Genomic DNA, 19,954 nt, shown 5'->3' on the forward strand with positions numbered 1-19,954 from the left:
CGCGGCACTCATGAGCGGCCATGTTTCGCATGAGGTAGATGCGCGCTGATAAGATGCACATCGAAGCTTCTGTCTGCGCACGAGCGCCGCGTGTCATTTACGGCACACTGCATAAAAGTTCATACAAGAGGAATTTTCAGCGCGAGTGAGCCCATAATCTGAAAATAGGTTTTGATCGGAGACACTCGCAACGCGTAAGAACTCGTACTGAGCCGATATGAATTCATACGATGCACGTTTCTGGCACATATCAGCTTGTATGAAACGTGTTCCTATGGGGCACGTTACTCGACACGTTTTCCTCATATGAGTCCATACGAGACATATTTCAGAGACATATGACCTTGTATGAAATATGTGTTCAAATGAGGCACAAATCTTGACACATATAACTCATATGCTGCCCATTCATTTCATACCAGACACAACTCCGACAAATATGGCCTGGTATGAAGCATATATGTGTTCATACCAGGCACATATCTTGACACATAAAACTCATATGCGTTCGACAGGACCTCATACGAGACACATTTGTAACACAAGGAGCTCGTGTGTAGCAAATATGAATATATACGAGACACATATGAAATCATACCAGATTTATCGACAGATGACTGATTAAAATTATCCCCTTTTGGAATTAAGGGCCCAATGACGACGGCTTGCGAGCAGAGCCAAACTAAACCAAATAAAATATTAAGTTACTAACATGAAACGTAGTCCTGGGATGCAGTGAACATTTTAATGCATGGGGGACAAGACAAAGATGCTGGCAGACAGGAAACAGACACGCATTACATAATGACTATGATAATTTATTCATAGCATTTCGCAGGCGCGAAATAATTTAGATGCATGCTTTAAAAGCATGCGTTACTGTAATTATGAGTGACGCGCAAAAAGGTACTCCAAACTTTGATGACGTTGTGATAGCGACGAGTGTAAAATACGAAGTGGGCACTAGCATGTGAGTGTTGAGCCCCAGATGATAACAAAAATCTTTGCTTCTCTTAGTGAAACTGAGATGCACAAAGCTTGCCGGCTGTTGTGACTGTACTTCGCACCACGTGGGCCCGATCAGGCATCTACCGTGAACAATCACCAAGGCCGACAACCTCGGGACGACCATGGGAAGTGGGATGCTTGGAATGCCCCTCCGAGCCTCAGCGGATTAGTGTAGCAGGAATGTCGAGGGCCATTGTCAGCAGTAACCCCGGCGAAATTCCTTGAGCGGAGGTGACCACTATAGCGGCGAAGGCCGGGGACGCGCCGGAGGTATTGTCCGAGCGACCACAGCGGAGATGACCGCTATAGCGGCGAAAGCCGGGGACGCGCCGGAGGTATTGTCCGAGCGACCACAGAGGAGGCGACGTGCCGGCGCCGGTCACGCTGGCGGATAATTGAAGAATTCTGTGGCCCCGACTCGCGTTCTGGGCAATCGGCGGGGAAGCAAGTTCATTCACCTGCTGGAGGACTTCGGGAGATTCCTTTCCCGCAGGGCTGGATGAGTCAGCATCTCCCCCTCTCATCGACCCAGCTGCGAGAGAGTGGAAAAACCCGCACCTGCCCAGCCGTGGGTGGTAACAAGAACGCCCCCCTCGGTCCATCCGATTGGACAGTGCTCGTCGACCATTATTCCCCAGCCAGGGATCTGGGGAAACCGAATGATATTTAACTCGGCCGTGAGTGTGGCCGGGAGAAGCCTGCTAGCTCCAGTCGACTACGGTTGACGAAGACGTTCCCCTTCCACTGAGAGCCATTCTCAGTCCCGCTCTATGTAAATAATGTAAATAATCATGTAACTTTGTAAATACAGTTTTTTCCTTCACTTCCCCTACTCCCCGTCTCCGGCCCACGTTTCCTTCCTCCTTCGGCAATGCGGCGGTGATCCTGGATCCGATGCCTGGTGGGACACGCTACGAGCTCGGCAAAACATAACAACTGGTTGGCAGCGGCGGGATCTTCCACGCTTGGTCCTGGCTTCAGCAGTGGTGAGCGCTTGAGTTTCCTTAAGAATCTGCCAGGCTTGATAACTCTGGAAATTTATCAATACCTGTAGATTGTTTTTCTGCACGTGCTCGCTTAAGCATTTCACGTAGAAGCTTATTTTTGAAAGTCCTCGTTCGGGAATTGCCATGGGTTTGAGCAAGCTAAAGAAGCCAGAGTTGATGTTGCTGTGTGAAAAGCTGGGTATTGAGGCCAGGAAAAGTCACAGAAAGCCGCAGCTGATTGAGGCTATTAAGGAATGTGGTGCTAAGGAAGAGGGTGACAAAATTTGGGAGACTTGGGAAGTCATTCAGGAGGAAACGCGAAGGCTTCGTCAGGAGGAGGAGATAGAATGGCAGGAGCAATGCCGTAAGAGACGCGCTGAGCTCGAGGAACTACGTAAACGAGAGCAGCAGGAGATCATACGTACGACTCAATTTCTCAGACGGAAAAGGGCCCGAGATCGGTTGAGGACTTTTCAGAGAGGCGAGAGCGTCAGAACTTTCCTCGCGAATTTTGAACGGATATGTACGGAGGAGGAGCTAGATCAGGGCGAATGGTCAATGATGTTGCTGGCTATCCTCCCTTGTGATGTCGCTGCCGTATTAGCGCGACTGTCCGATGAGGATGCCCGCAACTACGACAAAGCGAAAAGTGCCCGCTTCCGATACTTCGGAATTCGTGTACAGACCGTATCTAAAAGCCGAAGTGATAGCAGCGGGCAGCGCTCCCATCAGTGCGTCAGCGACCAGCCAAAGAGCCCCGCTTGGTCAGCTACGCACATTGTAGTTGCTCAGAAGAACAGTGGCAGTCGGGAAGCTGATGTGATAATCTGCGGCACGGAGCGTCGTTGTCAGTCACCTGACAGCGACTATGGCGCTCCAAGCCAGAGCGCGGCATTAGCTGAAAAGCGCGATGCCGAGCAGATTGTCCTTGCAACCCAGAAAGGCGTAGGCGCAGAGCAAAAATGTAGTCCTCCAGAAAGCAGTCGCGCGCTGAAAGTGGCAACTGCAAGTTCTACTGTAAGCGAGGAATGCGCCTCATCGCTGCTTGGAAACAAAGATCAGTTCAGCGATAAGGGAACGACAGCCGCTCGCGACCGAACACCCGAAAACGAGTTATGCGTCAATGAAAACTGCGTGTCTTTGCCAATTGCCTGCGTCGCGATCGAGAGCCCGCTCGAGGTGCGTCTGACCGAGGCAGCCATCTCCCAAAACCTGCCTAAGCAGCATCCCTCGATTTTCTCAAATCGCTTGGATATGCTGCCCAAAGAAAAAGGCCTTTGTTTTGGAGATAACGCTGCGCAGGTCCTCACCATTTCGAAGGCTCGTGAGGTCGCGGCGCCAGCAGAGCACGTGGTTGAAGTGGGCAAACCTCAACCTGTAAGCCCGAAGCCTGTAAATTCTCACGGTGATGAGCTAGAGCAGGCTTTGTCACAAACAGACGATGAGACGAACGCCGGCGACTTAAGCTGTGACGGCTCCGCGTTACCAAATGACGAGCCAGCCCAGGACTTACTCACTGGTAGCACAGGGGTAAAGAGTACCGACAGTAGTGCAGGCTATAGTGAGTCTTCCGAAGCAGGCGCAAGTGATGAGCTGGGGCTAGGTGAGGAATTGAATACCGATCTTGTGTTGCCCCACTCGGATGGCTTTCTCGAGCTCCTTCGTGTGGACAGAGAAACGTTCACCGCTGAGCAAGAGAAAGACCAAAATCTACGCAACTTGAGTCACCAAAGTGACATAGGTGTGTCACGGAAGAACATACCTTTCCAACTCCGTTCTGGCCTGCTGTACCGCCAGTATAAGGATAGGAAAGGTATCGAGCACGACCAACTTACTGCCCGTGTCGCGATCGAGAGCCCGCTCGGGCTGCGTCTGACCAAGGCAGTCGTCTCCCAAAACCTGCCTATGCAGTATCCCTCGATTTTCTCAAATCGCTTGGATATGCTGCCCAAAGAAAAGGGCCTTAGTTTTGAAGATAACGCTGCGCAGGTCCTCACCAGTTCGAAGGCTCCAGAATTCGCAGCACCAGCAGAGCACGCGGGTGAAGAGGGCAAACGTGGCCCTGTAACCCTTATAAACTCTCACGGTAGTGAACCAGAGCAGGCTGGATCACAAATTGGAAATGAGGAGAACGCCGACGACTTAACCTGTGACGGTTCCGCGATGGCTAGTGACGCGCCCCGCAAACCAACAGCGAGGGTTTCCACGGAGCGGCAGCGTAAAGAGGTGGCCAAACGGGAAGAGTTAATTAAGGGGAAAGTGCGGCTCTTGTTGACTGCTCGACTGAAATCCGAACCGCGTAGCCGCCCCAATTTGGCACCTCGGTGCTCAAGAGTTCGCACCCGCCCCGTGGGAACACAAGCCAAGAGAACGCCACGCGCGAACCCAATCCGAGAGAGACGGATACGCTGGCACTGCATTCGCACTCGTTCGTTCCCTTCTCGCATTCTGCTTTCTGAGCGTCAGCCAAACTTCAGAACCGCGAGACTTGGACGAGGAACAGTTAAGGGTCCCAAGCTGAAATTCCTAGCCTTGTGTCCTGTTGCACCTGCTAGAGCAGCAATCCGATCGCGGCCGCGCAGGGGGCGGCTGAAGAATAGGAACCAGTAAATTCCTCTAATCGTAACGTTGTTTCTGGACGGTTTCGAGGAATAATCCTATTCAGTTTATTGCTTGTTTCTTTTTGTTCATTTAACTCTCCTGTACAGAAATGCAAGCTGAAATTCCTAACATTATGTCAATGTCTCATCTGCTAAAGCAGCTGTCGGACCGCGGCCGCGCAAGGGGCGGCTGAAGAATAGGAATCAGTACATTCCTTGAGTCGCAACGCTCTTGGTGAGCGGATACGAGGCATAATCTCATATTGACTTTAATGCTTGTTTTTTGTCTTTTGTTCATTACACTCTCCTATGCGAGATGAGAGCGAAATTTCGGAGCTTGGCATTGCGGGACTCAGTTCACATGCGTTGCCGAAAGGCGCGAGTAATGGCAACGCTGATGGCCTCAGCCGAAGCTTTCCCGAGTAATGCCCTTTCCTGACTCCCCGGACGTTAATCCGCTATGCAAATTTGTATTTTGTTTTTTGCTTTAGCGGGAATCATTTTTGTCTGTTTTGTATGTGTGTTCAGCAGCTCCACCTTCCCTTTGTGCTCTCACGGGCGGTGGCTTTCTGTGACATCAATCGTGCTACGGCACCCCCCAAAATTTTAGGAAACTTTTCCCTTTTGGCTAAACAAGCTCTCTGTATTCTGGTTTGGTCAAACTTGGAAACTTTCGGAGGAGGACGTAAATTTCACGCGACAGCTCATTTTTTCTAAACAGACTTTGTCGAGCGAAAACAGCTTGGCAGTTCTTAAAGTCGGTTTGGCGCTTTCTGCTTGTTGGGCTGTGTACCTTGCTGGTTGAGACCGTTACAGTTGTCAACGAAGCAAGAAGAACCTTTGGGCCCAGCTGTGACCAAAAGCCGAACGGACACAACTCCAGGTCTCTGCGCGCAGCAGCGTTGGCTGCAACCACAACGAGACCTCTTCGGGCGGCGGACGTGCTGTTGTGACTGTACTTCGGACCACGTGGGCGCGATCAGGCATCTACCGTGAACAATCACCAAGGCCGACAACCTCGCGACGACCATGGGAAGTGGGATGCTTGGAATGCCCCTCCGAGCCTCAGCGGATTAGTGTAGCAGGAATGTCAAGGGCCATTGTCAGCAGTAACCCCGGCGAAATTCCTTGAGCGGAGGTGACCACTATAGCGGCGAAGGCCGGGGACGCGCCGGAGGTATTGTCCGAGCGACCACAGCGGAGATCGAAAGCCGGGGACGCGCCGGAGGTATTGTCCGAGCGACCACAGAGGAGGCGACGTGCGGGCGCCGGTCACGCTGGCGGATAATTGAAGAATTCTGTGGCCCCGACTCGCGTTCTGGGCAATCGGCGGGGAAGCAAGTTCATTCACCTGCTGGAGGACTTCGGGAGATTCCTTTCCCGCAGGGCTGGATGAGTCAGCATCTCCCCCTCTCATCGACCCAGCTGCGAGAGAGTGGAAAAACCCGCACCTGCCCAGCCGTGGGTGGTAACAAGAACGTCCCCTTCGGTCCATCCTATTGGACAGTGCTCGTCAACCATTATTCCCCAGCCAGGGATCTGGGGAAACCGAATGATATTTAACTCGGCCGTGAGTGTGGCCGGGAGAAGCCTGCTAGCTCCAGTCGACTACGGTTGACGAAGACGTTCCCCTTCCACTGAGAGCCATTCTCAGTCCCGCTCTATGTAAATAATGTAAATAATCATGTAACTTTGTAAATACAGTTTTTCCCTTCACTTCCCCTACTCCCCGTCTCCGGCCCACGTTTCCTTCCTCCTACGGCACAGCGGCGGTGCTCTTGGACCCGATGCCTGGTGGGACACGCTACTAGTACGGCAAAACATAACACGGCCAACATAAACGATTTAAAACTCTGAATCTGCGTGCTTGACAGGCAGACATCCTCCACGCGGGCAACGACGTCACTGACATTCGCTGACTTTCCCCCCATTTTCGCGTCAAGAAATACCGAAAGGCACCACAAACCGAACCATGCATGCATTAAGGTATTTAAACGGGCTTCACATAAAGCGCCGTGTTTATTTTCTCTATGAATTCAGAAAACTGATAACGCTTCGGAAATTTAATGAAGCTGCCCACCCACTGTAATCATGAGGAAAATGCTCGCGGCAGAGGAAAGCCGTTTTTTGCAGTATTATTCTGAAATAGTTTGAATTCGGGATCATCCCACATATGTGAAATCTAATTAATCTCTTGTAAGCAGTTTATGTATCAGGGTGAAGCATTCTTCATTTATGATGCCATTTTTTTCGTTGTATCATATCAAAATACTCTCGCAAACTCGCGGATTAGCATGCCGACCACCTCAAAGTCATCTCCAAGGCACTTTCTGTAGTGCCATTGATATGAACCGCCCGGTTGTTTGACACAGTTAAAATATATTGTGATATTTAATTGTCGAAACTACCAACTCCAGTGGGGTGTATCGCAAACAGACAGGCGAAGCAAATGCTAGGTAATCATTCAAGAGAGTGAAATGAGGGATCAGATCGTACAGAAACACTTGAGATGCGAAATTCGCGCAGGAGGCGAAACGCAAAGAAATCCACTCGCACCACTCTAGCTGTCCTCTGTGTACACAGATGCACGCAGAGCTTGTTTGAAACATGTATAACTACCCCACCTGCCAGAAGGCACTGTACAACTCCGTACTCCTTGATATGGGTCCGGTGACACGTTCGGCTTGTGTATCTTTGAAAAAATCCAGGGGGGCACTTTGTTGGCGTAAAGTGCGGTGAGGCGAAAGCCTTAAGCGCGGTGTTGCTGCTGGTGTCACTGATGTGTGGTTAAGATGTTAAGCTTCGACTCTTAAGAGTGAAACGCGACCTCGTCTTGCAACACTGCCAGGGAGTCCACAGAACGCCATCACCCGTTCGGTTCTACGCCTTGCTCGTCGGTAAATTGGTTTTTGAGGAAAGGAAATGTATCTGTCTCGCATATCTGGGTGGACACCTAAACCTCGCCGTAACGGGAAAGGAGGAAGATGGGAGTGAACGAAGACACCGTATTCACTAGACGCGCCTTTGTTCATTCCAAACCATCGAGCTTGAATGGCGGAGTGGTTAGCATGGTCGTCTCGCACTCCGGAGACCGGGGTTCGATTCCCGAACTCGACCGATTTCCTACTCGGTTTTATTTATTTATCTGACCTGACTAAAATGGTTAATTATGCTAATTAAGTAATTCAGCAATTAACTAAACTCAGTTCCACTTAGTTGGAGCATCACTATACGATCCCTGTAATTGGTTGCATGGTTACTAGCCACAGTACAATTGGCCCCGTTTGAAATTCGCGCACTGTGACGTCATGACCGGTTCGACCAATTGAAAGGCGTGACATTTCTGTCGACAACCTCTGCTTACAACGATGAGGCATTAAAGGCTTCCGCCTTAATAAATAGAACTAACTGCACGAACGCAACTTTAACCGGGTATTATGTTATTCTGCGCGTGAGTAACTGTGTTTATTCTACCTCATCATCGTGAATGGGTTTGTGGCAATGAGTTTTTTTTCTTCTAGGCTGCAGATAGTTTTTCCTCTGTTGTACCTTCTTCCTGTCGTTTCGCGCTGCGTTTCGTCCTCACTGTACCACTCGGCATTTTTTTTTCGTTTTTGTCTGGTTCAGACGATTTAGGCCAGAAAGTACTGACAGTTCCCAAAGCCAGCAAACATTTTTTTTTGTACATTTCTTTGGAAAATTAATCGCTAACACCCCCAGTTCCCCTGTATAAGGAAATTTGTTTCTGAGTTTAGGAACACTATGAAGTTTGCTCCCAAGAGCTGGTTCCCAACGTAGTCGGTCTTTCACAGAAAAAAAGTATGTATATGCGGGGTAGCAACAAAGAAGCAAAATTACAGAAACTATATGAGAAAAACGAGCAGTAATGGATACAGGGGCTAATGCACAGGTTGCATTTCGAACGGAAACAAAATATTATAAATAAAACAGCACGACAAGATGATTCCACTGATCGCCTGTAAAAAATTCTTTGACACATCAGAAAACCGCCTTTGTGTCTTCACGCCACACAGTCGGGGCATTTTATACGTTATATTTTTGGTGCTGTGCAATATTTGCCTCCCAGAAGATATTCTTCTGTGCATCACACTTTCTACTCTATGAGTACGTCCATGGGCGTACTTTGCTACGTTTACGGCGTTTTGTTTTAAACACTGTCGATTCAGAGCACAGTCACTTTGGAGCCTTAACTGCGGCTGTGTGAAGGAATAGGCTATAAGAAAAGTTTATGACACAGACGCTGTCGCATGAGGAAGTACTCACTCCACCAGAGAAGCAGACACCAGCAGCAAAAGCGGCACGAGCGCAGCGCTGTTCATAGCGTCCAAAGAAGCAAGATGCAAAAACAGAAAACTTAGGGTTGCTTATGCTACGACCATTCGACGTGCCTATTTTCATTGGGTACTTATATGCATTATAACACACTCTGGCCCAGGAAATTACTTATGAGCAAACATCAGCATAATCAGTTGTATCTTAATTTGAAGCAGAGCAGAGAACCTAATAATTTATGCAGGCGGCAGAGATGAATCTTTGTTAAAAATAACGACGTCAAGAAGTTTATATTTGCTGCTATCGTTGTTGCCAAGATGTTTCCCACTACTGAGACTTGGATTTTCATGCCTAGAACGCAAGTGAATTCATGACAAGTTTTTAAACGCAACTATCTCCATGCATCTGCATATTCCGCCACGCAGATTTCATTGAGTTCAGAAAATTCTCCATCTGCCTAGTTGCTGACGTGTCCAGCCTGCACTGCTGGCAGTCGTGATCCAAGGCCAAATCGAGTATTGCTGCACTACGCGTTGTTGCGGAGCCCCTAGAGTGTTCACCACAGTTATTCGTAAAAATAAACCGAAATGATGTATAGCATTGATACGAAATCGCGGTACCCTTAAACTGTGACTTTCTGTACAATAAGGAATTTGAATACTTCCGCAGTTTAGTATTTCGAATGTGTATTAGGCCCAAAGGCCCGCTAAAGAAGGAGCTTCCAGAGCATGCAACACGCTATCTTCGCTCAGCAGCAGGCTACGGAACTGTGTGATGTGATCAGAATTCGAGAATAAAACAAGCGCATCGTTTGCCACCCATCGCCTGTTGTGAATTCTTCAGGTAGCTTTTTTTCAGGACTACATAAAGCGAAGGGTCAGGAATGAATCGGATTTTTTCATTGCTTTTCCAACATATCTACTCCTTGAAGTTGCAGTGAAGGATCTGGGCTGGCACAGCTGAGGTGATCTGTAAGATGGCGCAAGGAGCAGATCGGAGATAGAAAAGAGCGAAGGGCCTATGTAATTGCCTCCGTCATCAGGGGACTTGACAAGGTGGCGAGACAGGTAGCCGGCGTCTTAATGGAGGTGCCTTACCGTGCATAAAACGGCGTTAGAATATGCTTGGTGGCGCGAGGCCCAATGACCAAGCCAGCATGTGCGATTGTTCTCTGAAGAAAGCCAGCAAAGGGCAGAGTGCTCAATCACAACTGAGAAAGAACGGCCAAACAGGTAAGGCCGAAATCTTGCGAAAGTCGAAAGAAGTGCGGTGGGCTCACGCTCTGAAATTCAGTAGTCACGCTGAGCTGTGGGAAGAAGGCTGTGGCATAACCGATGGCACGGCTTTGGCCTTCATAACGCTGGGGTACCATGGACAGGACTGCATGTAAATAAATAAGCTGATACAACACGTTCTCCTGAACGGGACCTAATAAAGGGGGTGTCTTTTTTGAGAGGGTGGGCGAGGAGAGGAGAGGTTCGGCGAAAAGTTTGATAAAGGGGCTTAAACACGAACACAGGCTGAAAAGCTGTTCATATACTTGGATTAGCATGCAGTACGAAAGTCTCCTATAGCTTGAATTTTAGCGGAATCAGGGCGTTCACCATAGTCCCTAGAGAACGAAGCGGCCGTTGCCCTTAGAAAGGCCCCCTGCAGAAAATGCCGTCGCCGATACTGTACGACGTCATGGCTCACGCGGAGAAACAATAAAGGAAGAAACAGTATATTCATAATTCATAACAGCGGAGCAACGACAAACAGAAGGGACACTTAGACAAAACAAGCCTTCGTTTTGTCTGTCTCCTTTCTGGCCATGTTTGCTGCGTTGTTGTGCATCATGAATATACACCAACTCGCCCGACTTTATTCACTCGTCTTAAAAGGTATTCCTCCCCGCTTACAGCAAGCATTGACCTTTACCAATATGGTCGCCTTTGCTGGTCGACTCAGCGGGTCGGCGTAGCCATTCAGACTGCTGTCATAGCGCTCGTAGTCAGATGTTAGTGCTCGTCACCCATATCCCGCGGAGACATTTAGCGAAAAGTCTTAAAAAAGGAGACCGCAATTGTTCACAAGGTGGCATGGGCGTTGCTCGTTCAGCAGTGATTCAACGGCATCGGTTGAACAGCGGTCGTCGACATACTATACGAATACCTTGCGTCCTGTGCGTTAAGTGCTTCCGTGTATGTGTGCGTGTCACACGGTCGCATTTCCGTGCTTGCTTTCCGTTAATACCACTGCGGCAGTGGTAAACCGCTGCCGCTTATGACTTTCTTGCAACGTTCCAGCGATCGTAACTGATGGTGTGCGTAAACCAACTACCAGTTCTGCTTTTTTTTTTTATTTGCGCCAGGGAATTTTCAGTATAAAGGGTGACGAACAGCGGCCGACGATGACACCGGATGAGAGACATTACGTGGACTGAGGGCGATATGGTAAAGAAAAGCGCTAGCTTTGTGCTTAGGTTAGAACCTTGCAATATAGCTGCATGCTCTTTTCATTAGTGTCTCTTTTGCGGCATCTCGCTAGCTAATCGCGTTTGGGACGTGGAGGGCCGAAGTGTTCTATTTCAAATGAGGGTTCCGTTTGTGTTTTTCGTCACTCTCGATTTTCAATATATGTTCGTTGTAGCTTTTTGCTTGGTTTTTTGGCTTGCGGTCACGGTCAAGAAGCGCCAAGGATCAAGGTATTTCATGACAGTGAACATGTTTCAACTACGTAATAGTTTCTGCATTTTACTTCCCACCCTTCCCGTTAGAAATAAACGGTATTGTTCTGAAGCCTTTACGGAATCTGTTTAAGGTTTTGATATCTCATTATAATGCGTTGTCCAAAATTTACCTTACGGGCCGCCGCGGTGGCGCAGTGGTTATGGCGCTCGGCTGCTGATTCGAAATACGCGGGTTCGATCCTGGCCGTGGCAGTCGAATTTCGATGGAGGCGAAATTCTAGAGGCGCGTGTACTGTGCGATGTCAGTGCACGTGAAAGAACCCCAGGTGGTCGAAATTTCCGGAGTCCTTCACTACGACATTACTCATAGCCTGAGTCGCTTTGGGACGTTAAACCCCAATAAACCAAAAAGTACCTTATGAAATAACAATGTACATGTGCTTTCAATATGAATGGTTTGTTCAATTATATTCAGGAAATCTAACCATACGCATTCATTATCCACAGCAATTGGATTTTGACTGTGGGAACTGTGGACAGCAAGTAAAATAGGGTACTGTGCGGTGTGCTAGTATTTCACGAAGTATATATAACTGGTGCGGACAAATGCAGTTGTTGGTCAAATGTTTAGGGGAATCCCCCAAGGTGGAGTAAATTTGTAATAAGGGAGTAATTACTCATTGTCATCCACCCAAGCGCAGCCAAAACGGCTACAAAGGAAAGCTATACAGCTTTCTCAGAAACTTCGTAGTTAAAGAAAAATTCGTCCTGGTCCGGGGTTTGAGCCCGGGACCACCGCTACACCGGAGCAGTCGCTCTACCAACTGAGCTAACCGGGACGGCAAGCTTATGGTAGGGCGAGAGAACTACGAAGTTTCTGAGAAAGCTGTATAGCTTTCCTTTGTAGCCGTATGGCTGCGCTTGGGTGGATGACAATGAGTAATTACTCCCTTATTACAAATTTACTCCACCTTGGGGGATTCCTCTAAACATTTGACCAACACTGTTCCCACTTCGAGTTATTGATCAATTCGCTCTCGCCCTACCATAAGCTTGCCGTCCCGGTTAGCTCAGTTGGTAGAGCGACTGCTCCGGTGTAGCGGTGGTCCCGGGTTCGAACCCCGGACCAGGACGAATTTTTCTTTAACTACGAAGTTTCTGAGAAAGCTGTATAGCTTTCCTTTGTAGCCGTATGGCTGCGCTTGGGTGGATGACAATGAGTAATTACTCCCTTATTACAAATTTACTCCACCTTGGGGGATTCCCCTAAACATTTGACCAACACTGTTCCCACTTCGAGTTATTGATCAATTCGCTCTCGCCCTACCATAAGCTTGCCGTCCCGGTTAGCTCAGTTGGTAGAGCGACTGCTCCGGTGTAGCGGTGGTCCCGGGTTCGAACCCCAGACCAGGACGAATTTTTCTTTAACTACGAAGTTTCTGAGAAAGCTGTATAGCTTTTCTTTGTAGCCGTATGGCTGCGCTTGGGTGGATGACAATGAGTAATTACTCCCTTATTATAGATGCAGTTGTGCACGTTAAACAAGATAAGCAGCACTGAAATAATGTACTCTATAAAACTTGTACTACGAGCTGTCGGTGCTCTAAGACTTCTGGAAGCAGTATGAAAAGATTTGGTCATGCGGCTTATGCATCAAACCTGGATATGGATGTGAACCGTTCTCTGTCGCTGGCGGTCCTCTCTAGGTCTTTCTCTCGCCTTTACTAGTGGCTCTACGAATTCTGAATCAAAAGGCATTGCTGGGACACAACTGGAATGAACCCATATTATGAGCCAAAATTTGCCATTCCACATCAAGAACTCATGCCTTTGAATGCTTTTTCCACTCTCCACTCTGTAGGTGAATGCACTACTGCAGCAGTTGGCATGACCAGGTGCTCGAACGCACGCAATGAAAACAGATTGCAGCATTTAATAATGTTGCGTGATGGCAAAGGAATTCTCTGAGGACAAGGGCCGATGGCTTCAGACAACCGAACCACTCACAAAGTTTCACAAATGCGCAACACAGCGTCGTCATCGTTCTCAAAAAACACTTCCTCGTCCTCTTAGCGTACGTAGCCATACCCTTCGCGACAAAAGCAGTCTTGGTGCGTACTACACGGGGAAGGCAGAGTTCGAGTAGTAAGGCTTGAGGCAATAGACGTGGACGACATCGGTGCGGGGCGTATCATGAACATCACTGAAAGGTCCATTGAACACTAACTGGGTTATGAGCCGCGCTTGGCATCATCCTTCCCAACTCAGCCAGATGCAGACACGTGCACATTCATTGAGAGCAAAACTGGAGGGCTGTACTGCCCGTTTGTGAGCAAGATTAAACTTTTACGGGTGCAGCACGTTTACAACTGCTATAACATTTCAACAACGTGACATTAAAAAAACTTTGCTCACAGATCTCATGCACGTGCGTATGATGTGCACCATACGGTTTCGTACATCGCAGTTTACTTTTTACCTTTTCTAGATTACAAAATATCAACTTTCTGTGCACGCACGTACTTTTCATTGTAACGCGGTAATCTAGTCTTGCAAGCCAACTTTTTTTCTCGGTGTCTCTTAAAATAGACGCGCTCAACTCGCTTTACAGTGCGTGTTAAAAGGTCGCGTATAACACACCCCAACTGCTTAGCTTCTTGTTCCTCATGATTTCGCATGTGGCAGTCGAATTTTTGCATCGTTTTGGAAGTTGGTAGGGAGCTTCCTTTTCTTGCCGTCGATGAAGGGCGCCTGCCATGCACTCCGTCTCCGTCCCGAGCTACACCTGGAGGACGCCATGGAATAATGTTCTGATGCACTCATTGCACTGCGTAGGCTGCACTCAGCAAGACTAGATTCAGTTAATCGGTGTTTCCTGTGCAGGTGCTTGATTTGTGAAAGCAGGCGCTGCAGGATGGTGAGGAAAAACAAGTTGTTTGTAGAAAAGAATGGTAGCGCTCTGCTCCTGCGGGATCTCTTTAGTGCCCTAGCTGCATACCGTAAAAAATTTATGAGACGTACACACTTAATTCTCCTTATGTGTGGAAATGGGAAACCTTTGAGAGGTTCGCCACCTGCGCCATCTGCTGGGGCAGCGCCGAACTTCGCGAAGGGGCTTTTTAATGGGTGCTGCATGATGGCGCTACGACTGCACACTAAGCACGAGGGTAACCTACCGGAAACGGAGGAAATGTGGTACTCACTTGATCGCGACATCTGTAATTACCATGCTCATAATTACTCATGTAGGCCTTAGCACATATCTCGAAGACACGTTTTTAAGTGTGCATTCAATAAGAGCGCCTTTATTCAGCTTCAAACGTCGAAGTGTATTGTTACTGCCCTTTCAGCTGTGTTGTCTTCTGTCTAGTTCGTGCACTGCCATCCCTAGCTACATGCTTTGTAAAAATCTGTATGCATCCTCTTTCTGTACATACATAACCTCATTTAGTAAATGCCATCTTGAAAAAAAAAATGTTTTGGCAGAATGGCAGCGTCCCGTCTCGCACGCTGGCGGCCAGGGTTCTATACCGCCCAAAGCTGAATTTTCTGTTCTTATGATTAATAGTTCGAGCGGACACTTTTGCGGATAGCCTCTGTCTATAACTTCCATGCGCGCCACTCATGAGCCCAGAAAGGTTTTAGCTTTCAAATGAAGACAACTGGGAGATCTGTGTTAATCAAGCGCTAAAACACAACACTTAATTATTTTACGTTTGTAGCCCCAGTACCGCATTTATTATTCTACTCTTCTCAACTACAAGGTAGCATTTGGGCAAAAGCAGCGAAAATATTCTGGGCACTTTTATTGTACTTCTAGTTTATGCAAATTTTTATGTGCGCGGATGCACTCATATATTTGTTACCGCTTGGGATACCGAAGCAAAAAAAAAATTGCCATGCATTGTTCAAAATTTTCTGCGTTCCAGCAACGGCACTTTTCCGGAGGTAAATGAAGACAATTCACTATGGAGCAATTCACTATCGAACATTTCCTCAATAATAATCGTTCTTTTCTACTACTGTATGGTAAAACGACGTGTAATTTTTTGTATTTCCGTGTTTAGCATTCTCAAGTTCGAAAATTGCCAAGCATATCAACTTTGATTCGTATTTAAAAGAAACGATCATCTCCGCTTTCCTTTAAAGCTTTCCTGAAAGACCTCTACTACCTCTTAATCTGAGGTAAACATAACTTGCGTCGTTATATTGTACAAAAGTAAAATAGAAATGCATTATGCAGAGCATATTTTGTTCATTTATCGTTACAGGACACTATTCGTTCTTTTATTATAAATCCCACTCCCACACTTCGTTCCAGGAAATATGCCTCCACTATATAGACGTTTTATGCGTTAGCTATAACACCTCAATAGGCGCACAGTGTCGTGTGTTGGCTGAGGCGTGTGAAACCTTAGTGGAAAGGAGGCAACGTGGAGAGAGGGAAGGAAAGAGAAAGTAGAGATACGGTGGGGAAAAGTGCATGCGGAAAGAGTAAGTAGGAGGAGACGAGTGGAATGAGGAACAGAGTGGTCGTCAGACTCCAGGGCTAGGGGAGAGGTGGGGGAGTACGCCGTGGTACACTATGATTGATCGATTGCGTCCTGTGAGCAGTGGTGCTGTGCGATGTCAGTGCACGTTAAAGAACCCCAGGTGGTCGAAATTTCCGGAGCCCTTCACTACGGTGTCCCTCATAGCCTGAGTCGCTTTGGGACGTTAAACCACAGTTAACCAATTAACCAATCCTGTGAGCAGTGAAGCGGCCCTGCCTTCCACAAGGTTAGTAATCATCTGCATCACACCACCCGCCAGCCTCATAGGGGACCATTGGGAACGCGTTGCTGGATAAGCCGCACTGATAGTTCGTAATTGCCTGAACTGAGAAACATCCATTCCTTATATGTTAGATTTTATTAAGTCCGCACGCTTGTGGAAGATGCTACCATATTTTATTGTAGTTTTCCTTTTCAGCCGACCGAATATAGCTTTTATTCATTTGCGGAGCAAGTTACGCTCGACGCGAGCCTTATATAGACATATCAGCGACCATGCGTGACCGCCCCTAGAGCACTGGTTGCATTTCGCAAGCCTACCCCTCACCAGAATTTTAAGTCACGAAAGAGCACATGTAACGCGAGCATTCGGCATCCCACGAGCTGCCTTTTTTGAACCTCTTGGCTGCTTCCCTTGGTGGGACGGTCCCGCTGCACGCACATTATATGGATGTATGCACGACAGCATGCCGCGCCATCAGAATCTCACATATCCGCAAACCAGGCCCCATCTTAACTCACTCTCCACGGCTCTTCAATCCATAATGTTAATAAAACTGCGAGAATATTTCACAAACCTGACCACGGCGCTAATGCGAACGTAGCGAAATGAATACGGGCGAGATCTCATATTCAGATTACCTAAACGCTTCCACACCCCTACAAGGAGTTCCTAAACAACGCGACTGGAACCGGCAATTCTGAGACCCTAGCTCTGCCTGATAATCTTATTACTGCGCGCTTAAATGTGCAGTCAGATAATTTAAACTGCACTATCAGCAATTCTACAGATGCAAAAAATCGCTTGAGCAAATTCGGCGCTGAGAGGAAGAAAAATGGATATGGAGAAAAAATCACACAGGACCTAAACGACTTTTTATTTTCGACCAGATCTTCATCTTCCCACTCCTTGTCTCCTTCTAGGCTCCCTGTGAGTATCCGGAGGAGGAAAGAAGCCATGAGGAGCGGGGGAACCGCGGAGGCGGCACAATCCCAGCTCCACGTTTTCTTCGAATGCGTAGCACTCACATTCACGGGGGCATGGTCCGTTTATGGCGGGAAAGCACTGAATGAGTAAAATGAAGGAATCAAAGGACAAAATTAACATTTACGTAACATCTTTCTAACGCGAAGTATGCATAATAACTTCCCGGTGCATTGAATGTACCAAAGTGCGAAGAGCACTATAAGAGCTGTTTAAAAATGTTTCCAGGAGCATACTTTATTTGTTCATTCAAAGAACCTAGCGTGTCCTGCACGGCATCATTGCAGGGGGGTTAATTAAGTCAACAAAGATCCCGGAGCACAAAAAAAACAAAGCTTTGAAAAACGTAGTTTTAATTTACTTTAGGGACTTAACTTTCCGATTCAGTTACCACATATGTTACAGCATCAGTCCAGCCAGGCTAGAAACTGGGATAGTGGTTGGTCATATGATTAAAAAATGACCGGCTTTAGATTTGGTCGAAAGGAAGAAAAGGCGGCAAGCTGGCTAATAACGCGATTTTCGTGTCTCCTTTTCTTTCGACCAACCTGAAGCAAAACTCGTTTCATGATATGATGGACAACAACCTACGGTCGATTGTATTTAGATCGTGCAGCATCCAAGCAGAATACAACAAATTATAATCCGTGGTTCTGTTTTGAAAATTTGAACCTCTGTACTCACCAACAAAGCTATGTACTTATCGTTTAAAGAAATCGTGCACCTCAACTTAGTTTTTTAACGAGGTTGTTACCCTACTGCTGTTTCGATCGACTCTTGATAGTATTACGATCTTGCGTACCAGCCTCTGGATAGCTGCCCTATTGAAAAAACTCTGCGTGAGTTTGCACGAGAACAGTGATTTTTGTACGATCACGTTCATTTTGCACACGATTGCGCAGAAATTGTGCGTTACCTGTACGCATTCTGTGCGTCCTGTGTGTACATGATCGCGTACTGTGAGCTGAAAGACGTACACGCACACTCTTTGTGTGTAAAAAATCGTGGACTCTCGTGGACAACTCTCTGTGCGTGGACATCTGCGTGCTGAGAGGGGGCTTGCCGAAGCTGTGCGTGCTTATGTGTGGCCATGTGTGCGTTTGCTTGCTTAGTAGCAACTTGTCGAGACTGTAAAGGCCCATTTAGGGTGAAAGCAAACAAAGTTCGAGCATTCAGTTAATGATTACTTCTCAATAATGAGCAATAAGCTCACGTTTTGCTGTTTTATAATTTTCGTCTTGGCGTAAGTACCCATTAATCATTTTCAACTTCAGCAAACAAATAACCAAAAAATTATCTTTTAGTGCAAAATGGTTCCCTTCGATACTGCAGGGACCTGTACATGACAACATGCACACTGAGCAAGAACTTGTCAACATTCCAAGTTCATTGTAAAATAATGTAAAAAACAAGCTTCTAATGACTCTTACAGCATCCTTCAGTTCTTCCTTTAACCAATTCTGAAAGTTACAGATATCTTATAGATGCATGATGAAAGCCATCCAGAGCATTTATGTTGTCGCCCGTCATGCAGACAGCCATATTTCGAAATCAGAAGCAACACAACCATTTGTTGCTTGCACTCGAAAGGAGTCAATCAATGGAATAACTCTGAAAGGGCAACAGTGTTTGTTAGGTGCAACAAACAAGCTTGGGGATATAATCAGGTTCAATCAAACATGACGTGCAGAAAGCGAATTGTGAGCTGTAACAGGAATGTTACGAGGCAATTTCTAAAACCATTGCCAAAGCAATTTCCAAAGTCATTAGCATAAATTTACATACACGTAATAAAGCCATGTAAGCCTACATGAAAAGACAGTTTTGAATTCACAGTTGGTGTGAAAAGTTCAGAAATTAGTGCCCTCTCTCAATTTCAGTGACAAATCACAGATCGATTAATTAATTCCCAGTATGGCTCCAGAACAAATCCAATGAATCTCAAATGTGCGAAGTATATATACCACACATGTTGCCTGATTAGCACCAGCATTGCATGATGCATGACGAAGTATCACACTCTTCATTCTTCTTCAATCTGTTTTGAAATTTGCACTACCACAAAGACCATCTGGATGGACTATGATTCCATCATATTGCTGAGAGTCACATTTGGAGACCAAGAGCAACACAACAGTGTGCTGCACATGAGTGGATATAATGCACTGGGACAACTGTGCACAGTAAGGAATGCTTGTAAGGCGTCAGGTATTTGCTTGGGGAATGTAATCAAGTTCAGTCATGTTTCATGTGTAGAAAGGAAGATAAAAGTTGTAGCAGAACTATGAAATCCAACATCCAATACTGAACTTCCCCAGGTGATCTACACACACATAAAAAGCACGAAAGGATAAGCTCAGCGGTACTGTTAAGTTTGATGCCCTTTGAGGTTTGACTTGCGCGTCTGTATGCAACCATCAGATACCATCTTGAAGTTACCAGAATGCCCAAAACAACTTTGTTGAACTATTCAACTCTAAACTGAAATACTTTTCCTTAAAACATTTTTTTTTGCAACATGCTGTGTAGCTAATTATAAAATAAAGAAAAGAAGCTGATAAAATTTTCTCATCTCAAGCGTACTGATAAGTACACAAATCTGAGTGCTTTCAAGAGAGGTGACGCACCCGGTATTCAGT

Source organism: Amblyomma mixtum, chromosome 1 (assembly GCF_055824585.1).
Source record: "Amblyomma mixtum isolate Tamu chromosome 1, ASM5582458v1, whole genome shotgun sequence".
NCBI classification, from domain to species: Eukaryota; Metazoa; Arthropoda; class Arachnida; order Ixodida; family Ixodidae; genus Amblyomma; species Amblyomma mixtum.